The sequence below is a fragment of the Octopus bimaculoides genome, chromosome 14 (assembly GCF_001194135.2).
Source record: "Octopus bimaculoides isolate UCB-OBI-ISO-001 chromosome 14, ASM119413v2, whole genome shotgun sequence".
NCBI classification, from domain to species: domain Eukaryota; kingdom Metazoa; phylum Mollusca; class Cephalopoda; order Octopoda; family Octopodidae; genus Octopus; species Octopus bimaculoides.
Window position 1 is genome coordinate 43,916,647 of NC_068994.1, and position 5,735 is coordinate 43,922,381.

The 5,735-nt window shown below is 34.0% G+C and overlaps 1 protein-coding gene across 4 annotated transcripts in view; it reads right to left on the reverse strand.

Annotated features, from left to right (window-relative positions):
* LOC106878226 (protocadherin gamma-A4) overlaps positions 1-5,515 on the reverse strand; it is a 125,533-nt gene extending 120,018 nt beyond the window's left edge. For 3 of the 4 annotated variants that reach the window (XM_052973119.1, XM_052973118.1, XM_052973120.1), the window contains exon 1: positions 5,446-5,514. The gene's annotated coding sequence lies outside the window, so the exon portion shown is untranslated. Of the gene's footprint in view, positions 1-5,445 lie in introns of all 4 variants that reach the window. The other variant, XM_052973117.1, reaches the window with a different exon arrangement.
* Positions 5,516-5,735: the final 220 nt, after the last annotated feature.

Below are 5,735 nucleotides of genomic sequence, written 5' to 3' on the forward strand. Positions count from 1 at the left end.
ATATATATATATATATATATATATATATACATATATGTATCAGAGAATGAAAGATGACTGACAAAAAAATTGGGCCAAATGATGAAAGTTGTGATCGTCATCTCTGTCATAGCTCCCCACTCCAGAACAACTCTACCAGTCCATGGAGAATATCTTCAGTGAAATTTAGCTATTATCTTTAACAAGTCAAGACATGATATAGTGGCCCTGTCATTGGATTGAGGCATTTAAAGTTTGAGCTGTGATATTTATTGCATTACAAGCGGCACTAGCTATTATTAGACTTGTTACTGAAGTCAAGTAGGTTTATGACTAGAGGCATTATTCAGCCCATGACCATTCTTTTGTTGGTTCAAGGCTATAGTAGAAGACACTTACCAAAGGTGCCACACAGTGGAACTGAACACAGAACCATGCATTTGGGAACCAAACCTCTTACCACACAACTATGCCTGTGCCTGTCTATACATACACACATACATACATGTGTGTGTGTGTGTGTGTGTGTGTGTGTGTGTGTATGCTGATATATGACCTACGTTGGACACCTCATTTGCATAATCACCGAACCTGGAGCTTAACTATGGTCTGTCCATAGCACTTACTCAGCATTACCTGATACCTTTGGGTCTTATTGACACCATTACCTCTCATAACCCTATATATATATATAATAAATCTCTGAGTGAGGTATATATATACTTTAAATATATATACTTTGACACACTGCATATGCACAGATACACACACACATACATACATACATACATACATACACACACATACATGCATGCATACATGTATACATACATACATACATACATACAAACATACATACATACATACACACATGCATACATATATACATGTATGCATATACAACTGTATTAAAGTTTGATGGCTTCACACATCCTTGCCAGTCAAAAAAAAAGGTAAAATAAAAAATAATTCATCTGGAAAGTAACTTTGCAGCTTTGTAAAATAGAGATCAATAAAATGGATACTAGGAGCAATATGATGAGATAAAAATCTTTGAATGTGGCATTTCATCTTGATGGCCACATTCCAATGACTGGAATCAGCAAAAAGAATAGATGGAAAGTAAAATCCTAAAAGTTCCTTTTTAGATAACATTTTTTTCACCTTTTATGCTTGTTTCAGTCTTTTGACTGTGCCTATGCTGGAGCAACAGCTCGGAGAGTTTAGTTGAACAAATCGATCCCCAGTACTTATTTTTAAGTCTGGTACTAATTCTATTGTTTCTCTTTTTACTGAACCACTAAGTTATGGGGATGTAAACAAACCAACACCAGTTGTCAAGCAGTGATGGCAGATAAACATAAGCACAAAGACACTCATAACTATATACATATATATATATATATATATATGTAACACATATGTATGTATGAATATATATATGTGTGTGTATGTATATGTATATATATATATGCATATGTGTGTGTGTATGTATATGTATATATATATACATATGTGTGTGTGTGTGTATGTATGTATATGGCGGGCTTCCCTCAGTTTCCCTCTACCAAACTACCAGATCGACTCACAAGATTTTGGTCAGCCCTTGATTGTTGAGGAAGACACAAAGACACTTGCTCAAAGTGCCATGCAGTAAGACTGAACCCAAGGCCACATGGCCACCATCACCCAAGGCCACCACCACCACCACCACCTTCTTCTTCTTCTTCTTCTTCTTCTTCTCAAAATGGTATTTATTCTGTCTGGGGTTTTTTTGCGGATTTATTAGGTTACAGAGATTTAAAACAAACCAACACTGGTTGTCAAGCAGCAGGTGGTGGGTGACAAATACAAACAAATGATACACAAACATCACACACACACACACACACACACACACACACACACACACACCAACACACACAAACACACACAAACACACATGTACATAATTATGATGGGCTACTACACACTTTCCATCTATCAGATTCACTAACAAGGCATTGGTCAGCCCAGTGCTATACTAGAAGACAAATAAATGCCCAAGGTACCACATAGTGGAACTAAATCTGGAACCATGTTGTTGCAAACCAACCTTCTTAACCATACAGTCATACCAATACCTTTCTTTAAAAGAAATTATAACCACTTTTTGTTTATTTCTTCACACTAGTGTCCATTAAATGAAAATGTTTTGCTGCACTTCTGTAACCTGATCACTGATGTAACTCCATGGCACCTCATGGTGGAACTTTGTCAGCAACCAGAGGACAGAGGTGAGATGAAATTTACTGACACTTCATAGTAGATAGTACTATTAAGAAATGAATAAAGATTAAAATCTTACTTAGCTAAGACACTAGTGTCATCAAGAGCTAGGAAGAAATATTATGGTCTAAACTGAAGTTCAAACATTCCAATAAAGTTTAACGTATGTGTGAGACTCAGTGTAATTGAACCAGGAAGCAAACTTTTGACTACATAGCTATGCCTGTGTTTATATTATTAACATTTTTTAATGATATGCATTAGTTGCAGCATACATAAAAAGTTGGAACAGTTTTTACGTGTTATTAGATGATGTAATAGCTATTGCTTTTATATTTTTTTATTCTTTTATTTGTTTCAGTCATGTGACTGCGACCATGCTGGAGCATTACCTTTTAGTCAAACAAATCAATTCCACATTATTTACATTATTTACAATTGACAGATATTTGTCCTCATCTTGTTTGTTGTTAACACAACATTTTGGCTGATATACCCTCCAGCCTTCATCAGGTGTTTTGGGGGAAATTTCGAACCTGGGTTCTCATTCCTAAGGTATTTTTCAATGTTGTTGTTGTTATTATTATTATTATTATTATTATTATTATTATTATTAAGGTCACTGCCTGAAATTGAACTCGGAATCTTGGAGTTAGTAGCCCGCGCTCTTAACCACTATGCCATTTGCCTGTCAATTGTAAATAATATAAATAATGCACATAATTCCTCATCTCTTAAATATAGAACTGTATAAATCAATTTCAGGACTTATTTTTTAAGCTTGGTACTTATCGGTCTCTTTTGCTGAACTGCTAAGTTACAGGAATATAAACACACCAACACAGGTTGTCAAGTGATGATGGTGGGCCAAACACAGACACAAAGACATGCACACATAGACATATACATATATACGATGGGCTTCTTTCAGTTTATATCTACCTAATTCACTCACAAGGCTTTGGTCAGCCCAGGGCAGTAGTAGAAGACATTTGCCCGAGGTGCCATGCAATCGAACTTAACCCGAAACCATGTGGTTGGGAAGCAAGCTTCTTTCCACACAGCCATGCACACACACACACACACACACACACACACACACACACACACACACACACACACACACACACACACACACACACACACACACACGACATATATATATTTGTATATATTTTAACATTTTGCTTAGGCATAGCAATACTAACAACCTGATGTTAGAACTCAGTATATATATATATATATGTTTCAGAATAAGATATTAGTCAAGTACAGGGCATAATATGAAATTAAATGAATGACAAGAGAGTAATTCCTGATCCCCTGTGATTCATATTTCACATGCGTGCGTGTGTATGTGTGTGTGTGTGTGCGTGTGCATGCGTGCGTGCGTGCATGTGTGTGTGTGTGTGTGTGTGTGTACATAATTATCGTAATTACAAAGCAGAACATGAGAGCAGGAAATGGTCCTCCAGCCTATCTAGGATGATAACACTAAATATGGACTCACTCAATTCATGACAACCGATACAACCCAGTCCAGCATGGAAAGCAAATGTAAAATGATGTTGATAGCAATGAATTACGTTATCACAATTTGTATTTCTTGTTTAAGATAGTTGAGTGTAATTTGAAGGATATGTGGCTGTTCTTTCTTGCAGTTGAAAGACTATTTTGAGGCTCCCTGTTTGGATTGAGTTATGTAAATTAAATCACTTTTTCAATGAAACATAAGATAAAATACACCAGAGTGACAAATGCAATGGAAAGATACAGACAATAAGATTAGCCTCAAAATATTACAGGTATTTATATGGGCCACAATGAGGGCACCTCCATGTGGTGATTTTGCCATGAAAGAAATAGTAGCTAAATGTCAATCCAATCACACCCACTGTCTTAAAATAAAGGACAACATATTGGTTAATGTTGTCCTTAGTACCCAAAATGTGGTTTGGTCACCGCTAGAGTTCTTTTTTTTGCTTTGCTCATGCATGTACTATGCTCAGTCAAGGTTGACCCGATGCTAAACAACAACAGCAACAACACTATCTAATAATTATTTCATTGACCTTGGATAAATGACAGGGAAACTCAGCCCCTCTAATGATAGTATCCCAGAAGGCAAAGATATAAAACAAATTACAACAAAGCATTTAGTCTAGTACTCTACATTTTTTTCTTCCTTCAAGTGGAATGATACATATTCATGTGTATATATTTTTACATATGGAATAATTCATTTAAAGAATTCAGTTAAATGATTCAGTTAAAGAATTCAGTTAAAAGAAAACGAAAATATACACTAGAATGAATAATATAAGGGTTCCCTCTAAGGACACATGATTAATTTCAGTAGGAACATGAGAATGATTGATATAAGCACACTATATTATAACTACTTACTTTATTGGAAAATAAACTGATGAAAAGCAAAGTTGTACTTCAGTATGATTTGAACATGAAACTGAACAGGATGAAGCTAAATACATAATTTAAATAAATTTTAGCAATCTATGGTGGCAGCTATCTTCATCAGACAGTGAGTGTTAAGTTAGATATAAGTTCAATATCGTCAGAACAAGTTCAGCATCATCACAGGTAGTATTATGTCGATACTTCGTGCAGTTGTAAATGAATAAGAGAAGCTTCAAATTATAATTCTTTCCAAAACTTTGTTTCATATACTTTCTATCAAAATCAGTTTAAAAAAAAAATTACACCCGTTTAATTTTTAAAAGTTCTCTATCCTACTCTCTCTCCATTCCAGCTTTTATCAATGATCTGACCTAGATTGCATTTTTCATTGCATTCATGCATCCAATCAGAGAAAGCCTTTTCTATCACATGAAAAAAACTGATACAGCAAGAACACAACTCCTTAAACCCAGCTTAACTCAGAACTGAGCCATGATTCGCTTTGTGAGTAAATTGTTAAGTATCTACTATGATAATTATAATCATTAATCATTAATCACTAAATGGTAAAAAGGATGGGAAATTTTATGGAAAAAAAGCAACAAAAAAAAAACAGAGCATCACATGATTATAACAAAAGAATATGTTCAAGACAAACAAAATTAAAACTTTCTTATTAATGTCAAAATATTTTGTGTATAGGCTGCCCACCTCTTATTCTTCATTAAAATATATTTTCTCTGAAACACTTATTGGAAAAACTGAATAAAAAGTACTCACCTCAAATTTGTCCATAGTAATATTACTAACTTCTTTCACATATTACATTCATAATACAACCAAATAAATATTATATTGTGAACCACAGAACTTATAGAAAAGGTTATAATGCACATATTAATAAAAAATAGAGATTATCGAAACAACTTATTTTTGGCCAAGAAATTCAATAAATCCTTTCTTAACATTTTATGAAGTTCTTGGCAATAGAATAGTAAGAACAGTTCCATATATTTTTCATTATCTAATTCTATATATATATATATATATATATATATATATATATATAT